Here is a 13,149-nt window from a genome sequence, read left to right as displayed (position 1 = left end):
ACTGGTCCCACGCGGTTTGTTCCTGCAAAACACGGCGACTCCGGTTGGTAGGAGCTCCGCCTCCGACGATCAAGTTAGTATCGGTCGAAGAGAGTAAAAAGTGCGGATAGGTAAAGGGAGATCTTCTCGTATTCCGAGATCAAGTGAATTTTCTGATGTAAAAGATGTAGGTAAGATGTAATAAATGAACGTGCTCCTAGAAAGATGGGAATCTCACTATTTATAGGGTCATCGGGTGTAACACCTCGTATTTTCGAACCACTATTTTATGTGCATTTCAACCTATTAAACCTAATTTCTTATTTAAATATCATCCTTAGCTTTTGATATCCTAATGTTTTGACAAAACGATTCAATGTTATTATTTAAAAGGTTTCATATTTGAGTTTTAATATTTTTAACTATATTTGACATGTCTGAATTGATATTAGCCTTAAAGGGTGATTCCTTAAACTTAAGCGTCAATTCATTAAGTGTTACTGAATAATATGTAATTTTAATATTTAACCTATCACGATTGATACGGGTCATCATGGGTGATTCCTTGACTGGACTGCCAATTTTGATTCTATGGTTTTAAAGACATTTTACGTTCAATCGTATCAATATCGATATATAAAGTTGTATTGGGTGTTTATCAAATTGATATTATTTATAAACTATTCTTGTATTTTATATTTATAAAACTCATTATAATGCCCTTTTATTATTTAGGTCATTATAGATGAATAATATTATTGATTTTGCATCTCGCCTTTTTATATTGCTTTTTCCGTAAAATATGAATTTTACATATATTTTTGTATCGTAATTTAAATTATTGTTTTCATTATTATTATTAAAATTACTATTTATATTATTTTTGAGATATCAATAATATAATCTATATTATTGTTTTTAAACATATTTTCAAATCGTCTCTCGTTACATTCCTTTCCTAGTCTAGTTTCGGGCTAACTAGAATTTATTTATGGGTCAGATTTTGCCTTAGAACTTTCATGACTAAATAGATTAAGATAGGCTTGTTTATTAGCTTCCTTAATCCCATTCTTGAGCCTAATTTAATCATTCAATCAAGCCCAAAGGGTAAGACTTGAACCTAGTCTACATGGGGCTTGTTTATGAGCTTCTTGTGGCCCATCTGTGCTTCATATACACGGCTGCACAAAGGGGAGAATGTGGACTGATTTTCTAACCTAAGTAAGCCCCTAATTCACTCCCTAATTACACCTAATTAACTTGTCTATAACCTCTCATTTTCTTCTTCCCTTTCAACGTGCAACTCCACCTAGAATTCATCAGTTTTCATCTTCAACTTTCACACTGCACATCTCTTCCTTTTCCCTTCAATTTTTCGTGGGTTTCAAGGGCTAAATCAAGGATACAACCAAGCCCTAATTTCGTCCATCAAGCCTCAAAGGGATGTGCATGGTTTCCTCCATTGAAGAGTGGGAAACGAAGGCATTCAAGGGGGAAAATTCGGGTGTGTTGTAAGCATGGCTGCCATGGTGGTTTGATTGGTTCTTGTCCTCCTTTTGTTCTGATTTTTGGTGGTTTATTCATCAAGGTAACTAGATTTAATCCCTTGGGTTAGAACTATTGGATTTTAGGGTTGAATTGATAGGTAGAAACATGGCTAAGATTAGGTTTATTCGTAACTTTCGTTCACTTTGTGGCTGCTGTAATTTGTGTGACATAGAACGTGAATTAGTGATATTAATCTTTGTTTTTGTGCCCAAACTTGATTGATATCAACGCCTTGATGTTGTATGATCTTTGTATGATGTTTTTAATGAGTTTATACATGGTTTTGAGGCACAAAATGCAGCATAGGTACTACTGAAATGTTACTTACCTGTCATGAGTTTTGTTGTGGTTGTGAGGCATGTTTAACCTATTTTCTTGGGCTTATTCTTGCTGGTTAATGTGTAGTAGCATATTAGGGATTGTTGGGTATAAGTTCCATGTGTTAAACTTTGATTTTGGGCATGTTTTGGACTTGTTATTGAGCACGGGATACTGAAATCCGCGACTGAAGTTGCAGCATGTTATGCGTGAGTTTGAGGCCATAAATCTGATTATATTGGTTGATTTTCTTACCCAAAATAAATTAGTATCATGTTAGGATATCACCTAATTAATTTGGCATGATTCTAAGCAAGTTTGATTTGTTTTAATGGTCCAAAACTGAGAATATGAGCTGTTGCCATCCACTGCGAAAGGTGTGTGATTAGAGAGCTTTTTTATGATATGTTTTGCCTATCATATAATCCTAAATGTATGGTTGACATGACCTATTATGTTTTTAGAGTGTGTACTATAATGGGCTGAGCTTAGTTTTATGTTTAAGGTGGGTTTTTGGGTGAATTGGTGTCGTTGGTGCTGCTGTAAGGGGCTGCTGTATGTATGATTTTATTTGGGCATGTTCTCTCTTGAATTTTAAGCCCGAAATAGTTTTATATGATGCCTATTGAGTACATGTATGTTCTCTAACTTTTATTTCGCATTTGAAGTATGTTTGATTGGGCTTTTATGATGATTTTTGGACTCGTATCTTGCTGCCCTGTTTTGGTTGTTTTATGAAATTGTAGTTTGGATTTTTGGTTTTATCAAATGAATTTATGGAATTTTTATTATAAATATTATATATTAGTTGAAATTTTATTTTAAATAAGTGATGTGTGAATCTTTGGGTATTATAAATCCCTAAGGTATAATATTTTGATGTGCGTTTGAATATGTATGAGTTATAATTGTATTGTCGACATTATAATGCTTTAGAGAAGAATAACACTGTCTTTGGCATTACTTCATCAAGAGTTGTGAATGCAGTTAATTGTTGATTTCCGATATTTAATTATATTCCCGAACTCAGACGATACCTTCTGTGGTTTTTGAGTTGAAATGTGTTTTGAAATGGAATTTCGATTAAATTTAAGAAATATGATTTTTTATGCCGTTTGAATTGAGTGTAAGACCATTTGGGCTTCTCTGCAAATTTCTGAGTGAAATATATTATATTAAGTATTTTAAGTGATTTTTGAATTGTGTGTGGGGCCATAGTCGGGTGTGAGGCCGAGTTGCTTCCCGATGGTTAATGAACATGCTAACTACCTGGATTGCGAGTCTTAGGTAGCTCAACCTGGGCTAATTGTTGTCGTCCGGGGGTGTGTAAGACCTTATAGACATCTACCCATAGCCGGGAGTTGGCCAATCTTAGACACGGTCTCTACGAGATGACCGGGGGGGTTCATCCTGACAAACCTTAGGAAGTGGATTGCAAGGCCACTAGCGTTCCCTCTATGCCAGTTCTGATGTTTTGAATGTTTTAAGTTTGAAATATTGAAACTACTGAATTATTACTTATTTTGAAGTTTATATATTATGCTTGAAATTAAGAGATTTAATATCAATATTCTTGTTTTAATGTTTATTTTGAAATATTTTATACTTTTATGGTTTTAAGTGATTTCATTTGAGTTTTCAAGTTGTTTGTGATTGTGGTTTCTTTCTATTAATTTAAGTCTAAAATCTGAATTTACCCCTCTATAAATATGACTTTTACCCCCCATTATTTTGGACGTTTCTAAAAAGTCTAGAGAGAGAAAGTTAAGATTTTCTAGAGAGAGATAGTCTGAGAACAGTCTGTGTTCTTCACAAACATCTCATTTTTTGTCCGCCTGTCTAGCCAATCGATGACCGCTTGTGATATATACAAGCAAACTAGCTTCCCGCCCGCCTGTTACAGCCAGACAACGCCTGACACCTTCCAGAGCCATATCTCAAGGTACCGTCTCTACCCCTTTCAGCTCATTCTTGTTTTTTTCTGTTTGTACGTTTATATTCAATTAATGAATTCATCACCAACACACGGCAAAGCCTAGGTCAGTAGTTAGCCGGTCTCCTGGTACGGCTGAGTCTAGGACTGAGGGTGCCGGCTCTGGGTGTATGGAGTAGCATTGTACATCCCTGAAACCGACCGTCTCTGTGTTTGTGCAGGACACAATGACTCGAGTTAAACAGATTGCCCGGAGACGACAAAGGTGAGACGATATGTTAGAGGAACCGTCTGACGAGGTCACACTGGTTGAGGGGGATGATATAATGGTGGACCAAGAAGTTAACTTCCCTTCTAAGATCCCTAACACCCCAAGTGATGGGATCCTAGTTGAGTATGAGGATAGAGACGGTGAAGAGGCCGTCTCTAATTTTGGCTCTCAAGAGATGGAGCCCGAAGATGTGAAGACGGGAAAGAAGTCGTCTCTAATGCTGGCTCTCAAGAGATGGAGCCCGAAGATGGAGACGGGGTAAAGGCCACCTCTGCCTCTAGATCTGATGGTGATGAGATCTCTTAAGAGAGAGACGGGGGAACACCGCCTCTTAGTCTGGCTCTAAAGATAGCAGCGATGGCCCCTCTCCCCGCTTGAGGACAATGAAGTTAAGGAGAGGAAAAAATGGGACGAGGAAGGAGATCCCCTTAAAATCCATGTTTCAGCCAGAGACATGGAAAACATGGAGAAAGGCCTTGATGCCTTTAAACTCAAACGACCCCTTGGTGGGGAGTATAAGATCCGGGTGCCGCCTGAGCTTGGCACCATTGCTTGGAAGGATGACCAGCCTAACTGTAACAAATATTTCGGCTGCTACGAGGCGGTGTTTTTTGCTGGTCTTCGGTTCCCCTACACGATGCAGTAAAAACCATCTTGCAGGGTTATGACTTAGGAGTGTGGCAGTCATCCCCAAACTCTTGGGTCAATATTCTAGGCTACGTCGCCGCCTGCGAGATGCAAGGTCTGCACCTCGGCTGGGAGGCATTTACCTACATGCATTATCTTAGTCGCAACCCGGGCGGCTGGAGGGCATGGTATACCTTGACCACTTATCCCAAATATCAAATGACTTTAGACAAACCGTCTAAGTGGGATAACTGGAAGAGCCGGTTTTATCTGGTTTCCACACCCACACGGAGTGAAAACCATGAATTCCGCCGGTATAATAAGAAACCTGACCTTCTAGGTCAGAAGTGCAAGTTCCCTGCTATCCCGAGTGAGGACTTTGAGAAGAGAATAGGGCTGGGATTTTTTGAGCTCACAAAAAACACTCTCTCAATTGGGGAAATAATAAGTGTTCCAATGAATTGGATACCAAACATGAATGGTTGAGAGATGAGGCATTCTTGTCCGTCTGCGGTCTGAGCACAATGTTTGTCAAGCGTAGGTTTACCATGCATCCGGCTACTAATCGTCTATATTACTGTAAACACCAAATTGTGTTTCCCCAAAACCAAACCCAGTGATGAGTATTTTTCACGTTATTTGATTATCGAACGATGTGAAATGTGAAAGAGTTTCGTGATGCCTCTGTTTTTAATAAAAATACTTCTTTATATTTTCAAAAATATTCCTTTTCGTACCTTATTTATGGAAATGTCCAATCTAATTTAGTTTGGTCCATGATATGGGTTCAATAGTAGTGTAGTTGGATGAGGCTTGAAAAGAGCTTTCCAACGATATATCATAAGCCCAATTCAGATGAATAGTGAGGAAGTTATAGCCCAATTAAATTGGATATTAAATGAGTTGTATGGGTGACCTAATGATCAAGTGGCGGGTCCATTAATTATCATTCCTAAAGTCATTAGGAATTACTTTAATTTTCTAGAATAATCTAGAAGGTTATTTTAAGTTTTAAAGAGATTAGGATTAATAATTATATTTTTAGAAAAGATAAAGAATTTTAGTTGGAATAAAACAAGCGTTTTAAAGGATTTAATCTGATTTTAAATGATAAAGTACGGACTCCAATTATCCAATTATATTGGAAAAAGGATTCCGTACGACAAAAATATCCTGCAGCACCATCGCGTCGCAATGTTCTCGTCGCGCCGCGATGGATGCAGTTTTACTTCGATTGGAAGTCGATCTTCTCTTATCGTTTTCGGATGTTTTTCTCTACAAATAGGGTCGTATTTCCCAATTTTCAATGATCAAGAAATCATCTATTCTATTCTTTCTCTCTCTACAAGCTAGAATTTTATTCTTTCTCCCTCTTTCTAAGCATTGCCTTTTCAAACAACATTCGTCCATCACGAGACTTAGATATACCTAACCAAGCTCGATGTTGCCTTCGCCCTAGATGTGAAAGGTTAATAATTTATGAGGGTTTGGTCCTAACTCTCTATTTAAAGTAATTGTTTGATTTAATATTTTCATTGAAGAGTTGGGTTTCGATGAGTCTAACTCACCGCGGAAATAAAACTCGAGTCCAAGGAAAAACTTACAATTAATATAATTAAAATGCATAAATAACAAAGATTAGAGAAAAGACTAAATTACCCTTGAAGCGTGCTTCGCTCGACCACCGGAGCTCTTACTTGAAAAAGCTAAGCCTTGCAAGCGCAACGACCTCCGACGACATCCACCCACAACAAAATCGCGACGGGTCTCTTACTTGGAGGTTAGCCAAGTCGGACTAAAACACTACTTGAGTAATTAATGAGCTTATAGGTTTTCTCTCAACTAGAGATGCCTAATTGAGCTCTTACTCAAGTGAGTTTTCTTAATTCCTAAGTGGGATATTTATAGTGAAACTTAGGTGATCCACTTTCCTATCAATGTGGGAGAGTTGGTAAAATTAAATTTCTCCTTTTATTTTTAAATAAAAAACAAAAGAAAATAGCCAACAACTAATTAATCAACAAGTGACATTCTAAGAGGAGGTGTTAGGTAAGGACCATAAGGGAAAGGGGGGGGGGGACCAATACTTAATCTCCAAGGCTCCCAAAACCGACTCCTTTATTGCCAAATGCGCCAATGCTGCCATGTGGCAGGCCAAGCCTTGGCACCCAAGCCGCCTAGCTGGCGCTTGGTGTGCGTGGCTGGCTTGCTGCTATGCGCGGTTGTGCGGCTGGCTGAAGCCCCATGCGCGTAACGCTGCTAGCAATGCTAGCTAGCTAGCACTGCTAGCTCATTGCTGCGGCTGCTTCCGCACATGCTAACATGACTTGCTAGCCATGTGCTGGAAGCCTTGCTAGCTATGGCATGTGTAGGGAATATTTCAAGCATCCCACATTTGAGCCCCATTGTGATCATACACTTAAACCATGGTGGCGTCCAAACGGAATGAAATTAGAGCTAAAGAGTCGCCAACAAGTTTTAGGAACTTGTAAACCATTCGCAGGGTGAAGGTTACACCCCTTTACGATCAATGAGATCGCTAACTCCATAGCGGTCCTGAACCATGACTGGATATTCGGGGATGAAGGTACAAATCCAACCTAAAAGAGATTGAACCTGCCCTAAAAATAGGCCTGTATTTTATTCTTCTCATATTCATGTGCGCTTTTTGACTAACATACAATCATCAGATTAACCCTAAACCCGTTTAATCTATGTTGGTTGAATATTAATGCACAAACAAATCTATTATTGGCGATCACTTGAATTAAAATCACATTAGCCTAAATAAAATTATTAATTATCTTATTAAGCGTGATTACAAATACAAATTCCCTTTAAACCTAAAAAAGAGGGCATGATCAAACAATAACAATAACATATCAAGCAACAATAATAATATTTATACAACAAATCATCATGATCATAATGTTCAATCTCATGAAAGCATAATAATAATAGCAAGATCCTATGCATGATACTAACAAGATTAATAACAAATCCTAACATGTCACTAAGCCTTAGCCCTAACATGATAGAAGAAATAGGAAGGAACCTATACATGATATTAGAAAGCAATAAAAGCATCCTAACATGATATTAGGAATTAAAATAATTTAAGCATGCTTTCTAATGATATAGAGCAATAAAACTACTTATTTTGTTGTCTCGTATCTCTTTCTATCAAAACAATACACATGTTAGTAATTTCAAGGAAAATATTAAATCAAACAATTAATTCAAATAATTGAAATAGAGATTTGGGACCAAACCCTCAGAAATTATCAACCTTTCACGTCTAGGGTGAAGGCAACTTCGAGCTTGGCCAGGTCTGTTTAGAACTTGTGAATGCGGAATTGTGTTTGAAAAAAGCTAGGCTAGAAAGAAAGATAAAGAAAGAATAAGCTTATAGCTTAACAAAGAGAAGTGAAGAAATAGATGATTGTTGATGATTTAAAAACGGAGAATATCGACCCTATTTACAGAGAAAAGAGTCCGAAAACATTAAAAAAGAGTCATAATTCAAATCAAAATGAAATTGGTTCTGTCGCAGAGCGATAGGGTCCAGCACGACGCGACAGCCCTGTCGCTGTACGACAGCCTTGTCGTGGCGCGCTAGTTTTGTCATCTCGTGTTGGTTCACGCGTTTTCTAAAAATCTGTACGGAATTATTAATCTAATTAAATTCAATTAATTAACGTCCGTACTTATCTTTTAAAATCAGATTTAATCTTTTTAAAACACTTGTTTTAATCCAAATAGAATTCTTTATTTTCATAAAAAATATAATTATTAATCCTAATCCCATTAGAACTCAAAATAACCTTCTAGATTATTCTAGAAAATTAAAATCAATCCTAATAATTTTAGGAATATTAATTAATGGGCCCTCCACTAGATCATTGGGCCATAAAAACCATTTCAGGCCCAATTTAGTATTTTGGCCATAACTTCCTCATTATTCATCGGAATTGGGCTTATAATATATCGTTGGAAAGCTCTTTTCGAGCCCAATCCAACTACACTATTATTGGACCCTTATCATGGACCAAACTAAATTGGAATGGACATCTTCATAAATAGAGTACGTTTTCGAAAACGAAAGAAAAGATATTTTATAACAACCGCATCACAAGACTTTTCACACTTTCTCCTCGTTCGATAATCAAATGATGCAAAAGATATTCATCACTGGGTTTGGTTTTTGGGAAGACTCAATTAGATGTCTACAGAAGGCCCCACTTTGACTGAGTTTGGAGAAACGCATGTTTCGAAAACAAAAGTCAAAGTAGGGATAGGGACGGAGAATGATTTAGAACGTTCTGCAATCCTAAATCATCCTTGTAATGCCGAAACCTGCAAACTAGCGTTATTTAAACAGATAAAAGAGTTAAGAAACGCGTATCTTGCACCGTCGAGCACACGTCTCTGGGGTAACTGTTTTTATTGCTGTGAAGACCTCTACAAGCTAGGGGATATCGCCTGAAGACTGCTCCGCTTGTAGCTGCCTTCAATTTTCGCTGTGACAGTCTTCCTCATCTCAAGGAACACCATCGAAGATCGCTCTGCTTGTAACAATCTTCTGCTTATTTATGACCATCTTCCGCAAGCTAGGGAACATAGCCGAAGATGACTCTGCTTGTAGTCATCTTTAGTTTTTCTGTGACGTCCTTCCTCGTCTAGGGAATTCTATTGCAAACCACCACGTCTCGAGCGATCCATTGGACGACAATCTTCCACGCCTTGGGAATTCTATCGCGAACCACCATGTCTTGAGCGATTCACTGAATGACGATCTTCCACGCCTTGGGAATTCTACCGTGAACCACCACGTCTTAAGCGATTCACTGAATGACGGTCTTCCATGCCTGGGGAATTCTTATTGTGAACCAATACGTCTTGAGCGATCTATTGGATGATGGTTTTCCACACCTTGGGAATTCTTATCATGAGCTTCTGCGCAGCAACTCACAATTGAATGATGACAAATTTCCTCGCCTCGGGCAACATGTCGTAGACTCCTTCGTCTTGAGAAGTCTTCTGAATGATGATTTTCCATGATTTTCCATGCTTTGGGAAATCGGGTGACAACTTTCGCATCCTAGGGAATGTTGTCAAAGACCACTACGCCTTGAGCCGTCTTGTTCAAATTTTCTCATCTCCTTGCCTTGGAAGTGATAGCTTTACATGTCTTTGAAAACTTGTGTCTTCTGCCTTAGATCTTTGTAAAGATCATCTGTCCGTCTGGGACTTAGTGTAACTGCATCTATGATTTGGATTACAAGATTTTGCTTATGTTTTTCTTAGGGTTGACCTAAGGTTTGTTGTGCTTTATGATTGCTTTGACTTGAGGTTGACTCAAGGTTTAGTGATTGATTGACTTGAGGTTGACTTAATGTGTTTTGACACGTGTGTAGACTCAACTCGATGTGATATGACATGACATGACTCAAGGTGCATGACTTGTGTGTGTACTGTATTGTGATGTGCTTGACTCAAAATTTATTTTCTGTCATTTTTGTGGAGGGTAACGACTTTCTCCCGAAAAAGAAAGACGCGAAAAAGAATCGAAGCGAGTGAAGTGTTTGCGGTGCATGTTGAACGAGCTTAGTCAAATGTATGCGTCGACGTTGTATCTCATAGTGCAAGGATTATAACATCCTAGACTATCCTAGTTGATGACTTGATGACGAAAGTATTTGGGTAACTTAGGCGCGGAGGCTAAGTACTTCATACTTTGTGATGCAATGATGTTTATGAGTGATTTTGATATGACAAGGCATGCTTCAACGTTGTGTTAAGATTTCATGACAAAGGGTTCCTAAGGGAAGGATTATTTGGTCATGTATCTGTGCAGTATGTGAAAGTTACACTAAGGTTAGGCCGCAAAGGCTAACGGTGTGGAAATATATTGAAAAGATTCAAATATTGTGACTCTTAGGCTGGGTAGGCTAATGATGTAAGGACCAAGCCCCAAAGTCTAGCTCTAAGTGGATAGGGATAAACATTGGAGATCCCTTGATATGATCATGTATGAATGTGAATGTGAATGAATTTTTATTACGACCGCACCCTAATGTGTGGTTGCCTACATATCCGTTAGGAATCAGGCTGAACGTAGCTCTAGCCGAACCTCGCACAAGTGTTTGTATACCTCAAAGAGGTCTTTGAAGGGTTGTAACGTGGTTAGGCTAAAGGTTGAAGAAGAAGGGGATAAAGGCTCAAGACCCTAGATAAGCCCCCAAGATGTGCAATCTTGATTTTAAATCTTTGTATTTTTATGCTCGAAGTTTCTCACTTTTGAACTCTCTTTCTTTTGTTTATTATTTTTTATTTTGATAAGTGTGGGTAATCCCGATCATGCGGTCTATCACTCACTTGGCATTCATGTTTCTCAGGCACGGTACTGAGCACTTGATAAGAGACGCAATCTGAGACATGTTCTTATCAAAGATACATTCATATCAAAGACATTGGAACACTTGTCCTTTTGCACACTTTTATTATTTTTAGTCTTTTGAATATTTTGTAAAATCACTCAAGTTTTTATTTGTAAATTGTATAAGTTGCATACCATCCCATCCCAAGGTTGGGTAGATGTAGGTTGAAAAAATGAAGGTCTATTATTAGACGAGGCTTAAAGTGGTTTCTCAAGAAAGGATTATGTATTTGAAAGGTGAAAGTGATATAATATGGCTACAAGGGTGCCTCGAATCACTAGTATACCTTGTGCTTAATTCGGCATGATTTTTAGTTTTTTTTTATTTTTTTTTTTTTTTTTTTTGAATGCAATGCAATGATAATATGCAAGGAAAAGATATGCTTATTTTATTAAGAGGGAAAAAGAAAAAATCTACAAAATGAAATCTAATGAAAATTAAAGGTGCCTATGCTAGACTTATTGGGGAAAGAAAGATTCAAAGAAATAGAAAAAAGAGGTCACGAAATCTTGTCGCTGAACCCCGCCTCGTGTCTTGTGCTTTATCATCATTCGGCCTTCTTGCCAAATGGAGGTATGGGAAGCTTATTATTATCAATCAAATGTTGGATGACCTCTTTTAGCTTCCAACAACTCTCAGTAGTATGCCCTCTACCTTGATGGTACTTGCAATGAGCGTTAGAATCCCAGTTGGGTGACCTGTTTTCGGGTGCTAGATCTCAAAGAGGTCTAATAGGAGTGATGAATCCTTTGGCATGGAGTCCATCAAAAGCGGTATCGTAGTTCATCCCAGTAGGGGTGAATTCTTTCATTAGTTGCTTTTTAGGTCTTTGGTTATCCATGGCTAAGACTTCGTTAAGGTCAAAGGTACTAACATTGTTACTAGAGTAGATGTTTTCGGAGGAAGAAAAATTATCGTTCTTCTTTCCTTTCCAGCCACTATTGTTACTATGGCTAGTAGCTTTCTACTTTGCAAGGTTGTTTTCGATTTCAAGTTGTGTTGATATTTCAAGTGCTTTGAATATTTTTCTTGGAGGTTCTTGATGAACATCCTTACAGACTCCTTTTCAGTAGGAACCTCAACCATATTAGCGGAAGTTTCCCTCCACTTGTTGAAGAAAGAGGTGAATCCTTCGTTCTCTTTTTGCTTTAACATTTCAAGTTCTCTATGGTCAGTTTCAACCTGAACGTTGCACTTAAGCGTTTATTAAGGCATCCCAATAAGAGGTCTTCTCTTTTTCAAGGGAAAAGAACCATTGTTGACAAACAGTTTTTAAGGATAATGAAAACAGTGAATGGAAAACTTTCCTATCAATCCCTTTAATATTCATTATTGTTTCAAAAGCTCTTAAATGGAAATAGGGGTTGTCAGTTGGTTTGAACTTAAGGATGTCATAGGCATTGTACTTCTGCGGAAGAAGTTCCTTGTCCACTAAGACCCCCTGTGAACTAATCCCCTAGAACTTATCGTCATTGGAGAGCTTGTTCAAGATTTCCTCCATTTACTCCATTTGTTGTTGTTTCGCAGGGTCATTGACTTGAAGAGAAAGGGTCTTCATCATCTCGGTCAGACTAGCAAGGTTTTGCCTAAGCTCATCAACTTCTTGTTGGGTTGCCATTAGTATGAACTTTTTCCTATGTCCGATGGGCTTATCGAAGAGTAGAACTTGAATGAAGGTGTTGTCCTTAATTAAGCGTCATTCCTTTCTAGACTAAGAGCTGCAGAAAAGGAAGTTATGGATACTTTTTTGTTAATTATTTTACTCCAACTCGATTCAACATTCATAGATGGAGAAAGATCATGGAAGAATGAGGGGAATGAAATGTATAGAGAAAGCATGTGGAGAGTGGAAAGATGATGTAGATGGAGAGATGTAGAAGCATTTAGGAATAGAGTGGACCCCCAATTCAAATGACGGAAAGAGTGACTTATGCGTGAACCTAAGACATGGTCATGGTGACATATACACAAAGTGTATGCTAAGACTAGTGAGTGTAAGTGGCATGTTTGACTCTTGCGTAAGATCAAAGAAT

This window comes from Chenopodium album, chromosome 11 (assembly GCF_948465745.1).
Source record: "Chenopodium album chromosome 11, dcCheAlbu1.1, whole genome shotgun sequence".
Lineage (NCBI taxonomy): Eukaryota > Viridiplantae > Streptophyta > Magnoliopsida > Caryophyllales > Amaranthaceae > Chenopodium > Chenopodium album.
The sequence above is the reverse complement of the archived record's forward strand: the minus strand, read 5'-3'. Positions refer to the sequence as shown.